This window comes from Hippocampus guttulatus, chromosome 10 (assembly GCF_054856545.1).
Source record: "Hippocampus guttulatus isolate MCC_2025c chromosome 10, RoL_Hgut_1.0, whole genome shotgun sequence".
Taxonomy (NCBI): Eukaryota; Metazoa; Chordata; class Actinopteri; order Syngnathiformes; family Syngnathidae; genus Hippocampus; species Hippocampus guttulatus.
The window spans coordinates 1330363-1339294 of record NC_141270.1 but is presented as its reverse complement, the minus strand read 5'-3'; the positions used below and the strand labels follow the sequence as shown (position 1 = coordinate 1339294).

The 8932-nt window shown below is 48.7% G+C and overlaps 1 long non-coding RNA gene across 3 annotated transcripts; it reads right to left on the bottom strand.

Annotated features, from left to right (window-relative positions):
* Positions 1 to 25: 25 nt before the first annotated feature.
* On the bottom strand, positions 26 to 8920 carry LOC147198805 (uncharacterized). Of its 3 annotated transcripts, XR_015102012.1 has the most exons (6): positions 6441 to 8920; positions 6167 to 6367; positions 5921 to 6098; positions 4306 to 4374; positions 419 to 509; positions 26 to 259 (listed from the first exon to the last, which is right to left on the bottom strand). It is a non-coding gene; the product is annotated as an uncharacterized LOC147198805 (long non-coding RNA). The 3 variants fall into 3 exon arrangements; XR_015102011.1 differs by having other exon boundaries at positions 357 to 509; positions 4306 to 6098; XR_015102010.1 differs by having other exon boundaries at positions 4306 to 6098.
* Between the last annotated feature and the right edge of the window lie 12 nt (positions 8921 to 8932).

The window sequence follows — 8932 nt, the reverse complement described above, 5'->3', positions numbered from 1 at the left end:
ACCTGCCCACCCCCGCCCACCGCCGCCGTCCCCGCCGCCTCACGCCGGGCTCGGAGGAGGGATGGCGGTGGCGATGGAGGGCCCGCCCCCGATCGCCGCTCCGCCAATCGGAAGCCGCTCCGAGCCTGGGTCGCGCCGGGCCGGCCTGCCCGGGCCGAGCGCGTCACGACTGGATGTCGGTTCGTTGACTTTGTCCTATGCGAGCCGCCCTGAGGTGACGATTTGCTGCAATGTGCTGACGCCGAGCCCAGACGCCATACTGGAATACACCGGGGAGGTGGAGGGGGGAAAAAAAAGACACTGGAGACCGAGGAGAGCTGAACGTCCCCCCCTCCACCCCACTGGATGCAACGTACATTAGCTAATCAATATCCAACGCACATGCACGGGGACCTTGATGACTTATTGGGCTTCTTACTTGATGAAAATATGCCATCTCATCTTGGAATGTACTCAAGTGGGGTGGGCACTTTGGTGAAAGGGACCCACGGCATGAGAAGGAACTGCATCTGAAATCAAACATGCATCAAATTCACGAAATTGTCTATTTGCATTTTGTTCACAAGTGCACGTAACCAAGTGAAAAGAATCCTTTGGTATACCCTTTGCCAAAATTATCCCTACGATTAAGAAAAAAAAACCCAAACAGTAAATGGGTTATGATCCAGCAGGGGAGTGCAAAAAAAAAAAAAGGATCGTTCAAAATAGTGAAGGGAAATACTGCAAGGCCGAGGCAACGTGCATACAAACCATTTAAAAACAGTGACAAAAAAAAAAAGGCTGTACTGTATTTGAATTTGGCAGTCGGAAGAGCTTAGTTGGTGCAAAGAAACGCAATGTGCGTTGACATGACTGCGCAGCCGGAATCCACATTAGCTAATCAATACGCGGGAAGCTTTATGACTCACGGGGCTTCTTACGGGATGAAAAGGCTCCACTGCATATTGGAACGTACTCCGGTGAAGGAACAAATGAATACAAATAAAATACAGGGGGCCCTTGACTTATGACTTTAATTTCTTTTGTGACAGCGTTGGCGTCACGCAGTCATGAAGGTCAGCGGCTTCCTGCGTCCACTCCTGCGGCGCAGCCTATTCATGGGCAACTTGAGCAATGTTTTCATCTCTTTACGTCAAAGACACTAAGATTGAGGGAAAGATTAATTAAATAAATGGAGCGAGATCAAATATATCCATCTATATCCATCAATCCATTTTCAAATCCGCTTACCCTCGCGAGGGAGCCGATCCCGTCCGTCTTCGGGCAGGAGGAGGCGAACGCCAGATAATTGCATGGCACACATGGACGAACAGCCATCCGCGCTCACACCTCGGGACAATTTCCAGTGTTCCTTTAACCTGCCAGGCATGTTTGGGTTTTTTTTGGGGTGGAGGGGGGGGGAGTCCGGGGTACCTGGAAACTCCACACAAGAAGGCCGCAGCCGGAATCGAACGCCGCACCTCCGCACTGTGAGCGACACAGCTAGCGATCTTGCTAGCTAGCTCCCTAGCTAGCGAGATAGACACACATTTTTCTCTCTATCCTTGTTGTTTTGCCTTCCCCACAACTGCAATGCACTCGGATAATTTTGTTCGGGCGCGATTTACGGGAGATTTTCATCATATTTTATGGTCCAAGATGACAGCAAGAAATCTGATTTCGCATAACCGGTACTCTTTCCGTGTACTTCAAGAACGATGTAATTTTTTTAGGTGGCATATGGTATAAAAAGTTATTGAACCATTGAATCAATACAAATAGCCGAAACAAATTGGTGTACGTTTGTCTTTAAAGTTTGTCCACAGTGGCCCCCCCCCCCCCCCCGCCTCCCCCACCTGTTGTGCCCTGCGATTGGCTGGCAACTAGTTGAGCTTGTCCGCCGCCTACTGCCCGAAGACGCCTGGGAGAGACTCCGACACGCCCGCGATCCTCGATAGGAGAAGCGCTTCAGATACTGGACGGATGGATGGATGTAGGTGAAAGGCCTTGGCAGGCCCGAGCCCCCCCGCCACTCCCGGTGATCCTGTCCGCTCTCAAGCCTTAAAAGTACTCCCAGTCGTGTTTCCACTAACAACAGTAACAAAAGCCGCCCCGCGCTCACAGCGGCCACCGGCAACCCCGCTGAGACTTGGACAATGTCTGCCGGCTCACGGGGAATATATTGTGTCGAGGCGGCGAAGGGTGGGCTGGGGGGGCGGGGGGTGCGTTGGATCCGCGCAAGGTTATGGAGGGCTTTTAAAGAGCCTTTAACATTCGAGCAAGAGGATGATCTCTTCATGAAAGCCGCGCAAGCTGTCAATCGGTCCCATTCACAAGTCCCATTCATGTGCTATGATTCCGTTACTCAGGGCTGAGTGAGCGAGTCATGTCGGATGGGCTCTCTGGAAAGACGCGGTGAACCCTCGCGTAGTCTTCACGCCAATTTGACGACAGCAAAAAAAAAAAAAAAATTGCTGACATTTGATGACGCTTCAGGCAAAAAAGACGCAAAAGTGAAAACACTTGGTTGCTACGACAACTAACATAACTAACCGACACATCGGGCTGCGACACATTGGGCATCGCCATCTTGAAACAGTTGCTGGGGCGCAGCTGAGGCATTTTTTGAAAGTGGCGCAATAAATTGGGATTCAAAGGTTTTTTTAAATTTTATTGTCAGGCCTGATGCATCAGTTTTTCGGTGCCAAATAAAGCAGGATTGATCCTACATACTAAAAATGACTGACAGGAGATGGTTTAATTCAGTGGTGTCCAAACTACGGCCCGGGGGCCATTAACTAGACAATACAAACGATATATCATTGCTTTCTTGACTGACTTTAGCATGTTTACAAAAAAAGTTGACGAATTTTAAAGAGGCCCTTTCAGCCTCCCATTTTTCTGTCTACGTAAAAATACGCTTCCCGTTTCTCTGAATTAAAGACGAACGTGCGGTGGAAAATGAAGCAAATGTAAAGGTTCCAAAAGAAGTCGGCAGCATGAAGTCCACCCGCGAGTGGATTTTGGATTAGTGCACTGCGCGCTCGGCTGCCAGCCTCAGGCGCCACCATCTTTGTTTTGCTCTAAGCCCCGGAGGCTATTTTTGGAGCGCAGGGCGGAGGCGAGGAGCAGGCAGGATTAGCATTTGAAAAGAGATACTGCTAATTTATCTGCTAATGCTAACAGCGCGAGACCCCGGCTGGCCCGACGAGCAACGAGCAAAACACTCGGCCGGCTTCAAATGCTTTTTTGGGAAGGCGTCAGGGTTGCAGTTTGATGTGATTCATCTCTTGGATGTAAGGTTCTCATAAAAATAAGAAGGTGGAGGCTATATTTGAAGGCCCATGACATAATAAGCATTTAGCAGCTTTGACATTTTGTGGTGAGTAATATCCTGTGTACAGCATGATTATGAAAGTAAGTAGGTGGAAGCTGCATTTGAAGGCCCACGCCATCATGAGCGCTCACCAGCAACGGCATTTGTGAGGAGTTATGTCTTGTACACGAGGCGATGATGGAAATAAAAGGCCCCATTGATGGCCTGTGATGCAAGGAGGTTGCATTTGAAGGCACTCGTCAGGATTTCACTTTGCGCTGTCATGTCTTGTATGGAAGTGGTGAGTAATCTCCTGATGACTAGATTGTGTTGGAAAAGGTTTGGAAGCCATGTATCTTATCTTATCTTAACTCTAACAGGGCTGTGTCGACTTTTTCCATTTATCTGCTATTGCGCAAGATTTTTTAAAATTCTCTTTAAATTGCGAAATATACGACATGAATTGGTACTTTGACCAAATTTAGTTTTCCCCAGAATTATCTGTACTTCGACTGAAGTATAACGAGTGCGAGTGTGCATATGGGACAGTTTGAAGTGTTTCCAAAGTGTCTGCCAGAAACGAATCCCACATTTCAGATGCGACAGCAGCTGCCGGCGTACTATGTCCACGTTCGCGCGTTGCTGTTGCATTTGCTGTCAAGTCACACCTTCATGTTGATTATTATTTTCGAGCAGAATCTGTCATGAGATTTACGATCACCAGCTGGCTGGGTTAAAAAACAACAACAACAAAAAAAAAAACAATCCGATCATTGAATTCATAAAAATAGAGAGATAGATTCTTCACGTCAGCTTCTGCCAAATAAAGCGAAGAGGACCTTCGTACAATCACTTTGTCCCTTTAACGATGAGAAATGAAGTGAGACGTCCATTGCGAAAGTTTTTCATGCGTCTTTGTGACACACGAGAGGTTATCAAGAATTTCAGGACGGGCTCGACTATCCCCCTCGCGTAATCTCACGTGTCAGTGGCATTGGTGGGCTCCTTACACAAGGGCTTGACTGCACTTTGGTCTTCCTTGGAATGTTAACTTTATTCCTCCAAAGGCGGGTGGTGATCTGGCAAGCATACAGTCGGCATGTCATGCAAAGAAACAACCAACGACCTCATGAAAGAGAACCCCAAACTTCACTTGGGGTACAACAAAATACACAAGTAGAACACACTGACAACCATTATGCAGTGACGGGCAGTAGGAGGGGGCACCCCCCTTAACCGGTTGCCAGCCAATCGCAGGGCACACAGAGACGACACAACCATCCGTGCTCACACTCACACCTCGGAAACAATTTCGAGTGTTCAGTCAGCCTGCTCTGCATGTTTTTGTAATGTGGGAGGAAACCGGAGTACCCGGAGAAAACCCACGCAGGCCCGGGGAGAACACGCAAACACCACACAGGGAGGCCGGAGTTGCGCAAGTTAAATCCACGCAATAAAATGACTCTATTTTAGGCATCTTTTTATAGCGTTTAAAATATTTCATGTTTGTTAAGGTCCTGAAACACACTTCAAAAATATTACAAATGTATTAAAAAACATCAAATACGGTTGGCCTGCATGTGAAGTTATTTGCGCTTTACATTATTTGTCGTCTCTGCTCACATTTGATTGCGTAAGTCGTTTCCTGGTTGCTCTTAGAATGGTGCACTCTTGCCGCGGCAGCGGGTGGAGCCACCGGCGGCCATCCTATGTTGGTCAATCGCTAAGCCCACCTATCTTGAATCCCTTGATTTCTCGCCAGTGTTTTCACGGTATTCTCCGTCTCTGTCGCGAAAATACCGCTGTGAATGGCGTACGGTGCTACCAAGAAGTCTGGGAAAAAAGCTACATGCACATTTCTTCGGTAAGGATGCTATTTGGCTGCCGCTGCTCAACCCGTATTGTTTTGTGTTTTTTGTTATTGTAAAGTGTCCTTGGGTGTCTTGAAAGGCGCTTATAAATAAAATCTATTATTATTATTATTATTATTTCAAACTTTTTTTTAATAGCGTCCGTTTCTGACCGCCACTGAAATTATTTGTCCGCGCCATGTTGCTGTTGAAAAAAATAACAGAAGTCGGTAACAGTGGCAACTTAAGATGGCCGCCCTCTGGCTTCAGCCACGTGGGGCCTCTTGATAGTCCAGTCATCTACAAGTCCGTGGTTTGGTGACGCGACTTTCTTATGAAAATGGCTGATCGCTTCTGATCACGTATGCAGCCGTCCCTCATTCCAAGGCCAATTCCTCCCAACCTTGAGCGGCAAAACGATGGCGAGTGTTTATATGACTTAGTGGCGAGGAACATTTTGGGGGCGGAGGCGGGGTGGTGGGGGCCGCAGTTAGGTGCGCCTTCTTTACACATGCAGGCAGTTCCCGAATGACCAGACCGGACGTTCCATTCTAAAGCTTCTTCCGACTGGTCTCGGGGTCGCAATACTTATGGGAACAGCTGCGCACAGAAATAGACTCTTTACGGCTCATATGTACGCAGCGACAACAGCCGTCCTGCGCTTGAAACGTCACCTTGCGCACCACCGGCCAGGTGGAGCAAACTTTGACTTTGACATTGTCAGCCGCCACGAGTCAGCTTAAGGGACACACAATACTTCTGGGGGAATGCTTACGGCAAGCGATGCTTTGTTTCTTTCCATGCTTGCATTTTTTTGGAGGGTGGCGGGGGTGCCGTTATCTGTGCTGAACTTTTGAGAAAGGTCTTTCTGTGACTCTTGCGGTCTCTGTTGTAACCTGCTGATCCCACCAAGCAGTTCCCGTCGAGCCATTGTGACGTCACGTCCTTTAAAACTAAACAACAAGAGGCAAGTTAGCGAAACGCGGGCAGGCAAATACACCCGACGAGTCACGTGACGCACCATCCGGGCTTCTCCGCGTCCGAGGATGGGCCGAGGTTGAAGGTTTCGGGCAGGACCGGCACCAACAGTCCGCAGAACCCCGCGCCGGCACATCGGACCGCCTGGGGGGGGGGGGGAAGAGCAGGGTCCACACGTCCTCAAGGAGGAGAACCAGATGAGCCACAGACTCAAAACACGCCCGCGAAGCCCAAACCGTCCTGTCTGAACAAAACATATTTAACACACCGAATTTACTGATAACAACATCTGGTGCACTGATCGGACTTTTATTCACCTTGAGCGAGTACGACGAGTACGGCCGTCGGTCACGATATTGCAGTTCACTTCTTGCAACAGTGATACACAGTCCTCACCAAGAGGGGGCAGCAGATGACCACCAAGTAAGCTCTGCTCCCGAATGGGAACAACATTCAAAGTTCAAGTCGCTCTTGTCACGCGCTGCTGAGGTGAAAAACAAGCCAACGAGACGAGCACTCAACCCACAGCCAATGCGAAAGAGTCTTACTGAAAGCGAATGGAATCGTTCTCATCAGAGAGCGCTCCAAACAAGAGGGAGACCAGGATCATTCCCACAACGAAAATGCTTTTTGCCGGCTTGGGGAAGATGCACTCACCAATTAAGAAAAAACAAACAAACAGTAAATTGTCAGTGATTTATGGTTATTCAAATTCAATCATCGCATGTTGTTTTAATATTTCCAAACCCAAACCCACTGTATTGTCATTACAATCAAGTAAAAAAAACAAACCCAACTTAATCGTTAATTAATTATAATTAAAAATAAGAAAACATCAGCATGAATTATGATTGTATCATTTAAAAAGATGTTTATAAAATTCAAATCTGACCCCGAGAAGCCGACGCGCAAGTGGCGCGGTCAAACCGGTTTTTGGCCCATGCCTACTTTCAAATCAACTTCTTAGGCATTAGTTAGACATTAGGCCTTTGAAATACCATCAATGTTTTCTGGAGAAAAGCGTTGATATAAACGTCGGCCTGCAATTTGAAGAGAAAGGACAACTGTTTGTTTGAGAAGGCTCCATTTTTTTTTTCTCACGAGAAAGTCATCGCCGGGCCTCCCCGGAAGCCGGGACGCCTGCTGCGTTTGTCTCCAAATCATGCCGAGGGGGAGCATGCGTCATCGCTGACCCTCGCCCGCCCCCAGGGGGCCCGCAAAGGAAGTGCCCAATCAGCGCCGAGTATTGTAGCGAGATGGGTAACTGTGGAGAACTCCTCGGAATGATTCATGAATCAGTCTGGCTCTTGCCCGGTTAGCTTCGTCGTGACTTAAACAGCGACACAACTAATTGATGTTTGGAGATCACGTGGCTGTCATCAAGGTAACAACAAGATGCTAGCAAGAGCTCAACGTGATGGATTTCTTCCATCTGACCGTTTCAAACGTTGGTACAGATTTTGACAGGCATCATCGAAGTTGACCTGCGCGATTGGCTTTTGCGGGCCACATACATTGAGGCGGCGGGCCCAGACCTGGCCTCGGAACTCGAGTTTGACACCTGTGGTTTCAATCGGTGCTTCGATTCCCAAATTTCAACTGGCTTGACTGACACGCGCGCAGTTCATCCAAAGTGGCACGAAATGGAAGTCGCATACGGTGAGATCGTCTCTTCCGTTTCGTGCGCGCGAGCGTGACGTGTCCCCAACACTTTGAAGGAATTTCTCTTCTTTTGGGGAGGTCAAAGGCGAAGGAGGAGTAATTTAAGGCTTGCGGAAGGCGCTTTTGTCCGGCGGAGAGCAACCGTGGCCGCAAAAACAATTCCGGGCCTTCGCTTGGGCCAAACATCGGATTTCTTGCCACTTCCTGCGCAGGCACAAAGGGGACTCGCGCAGACAATGGCTGCGTGTGGACATTTGGGACGTGATGTAACAGGGTGCCGGGTGGCCGCCCTCCATCCACGCACGCACGTATGGCAGATTACATACGGCCGCACGATTGAGTCAAATGTGTTATTTGTGTGTGCAGAACAGGAAGGACTTGTGAGAGTTCACAACGTGCTGGTCTCGGGGGAGGCGCAAAACGCCGGACGCGCCCATGGAAAAAAATCATCTTCGTTGCTTGGGGCAAAACGTCAAAGACGCAATAAATTCAGCGTCAAATCTTTTTTTTTTTTTTCCTCCCTCTTTGCGTTTGCTTCAAAACAAACAAGCTTCAGTCATGGGAAAAAAAGGCTGCCTTGCAGTTTGTGCGTGCGTGTCGGGGATCCATCCCGGCCGGGAGGGGGGGGGGGGCAGATCACAGCACAACACAAACAAGCGCGACTCGGCCAAACATTTGCGGCCCGGCTTCCAGTGCCCTCAAAAAAAAAAAAAAAAAAAAAAAGATTGCGTAGCCAAGGTCAACCTGCATGTTTTTGTTGTGCACTGGAGACCTTTGGCGTTCGCAGCAAAAGATGAAGATGAGACTCAAGTTCTCCGCTGCGGCACTTATTTCATCTCCGTGTGGTACGGAGCACCTTTCGGCTTGAATCAGAATCATCTTTATTGGCCAAGTATGTAGCCAGCCACTTTCCAAGCGAGCCAAAAGGATGGACGGCTGGAGCTGCAACCCAAGCTAATCGTGACAAGACACAAAGCACAATGTGGTGCCACGGCAAAAGGACTTCATCCAACGAAGTCAAAGGCCGGCGAAAGGTGCTTTATTCCGAGGTGCTTGACCACATGGAGGTGGCAATGCCGCAAAATCAAAGCTGCACGCCTCAACTTTGTGCCTCAGATTTCAATTTTGGTCTTGAAACTCAAAAAGT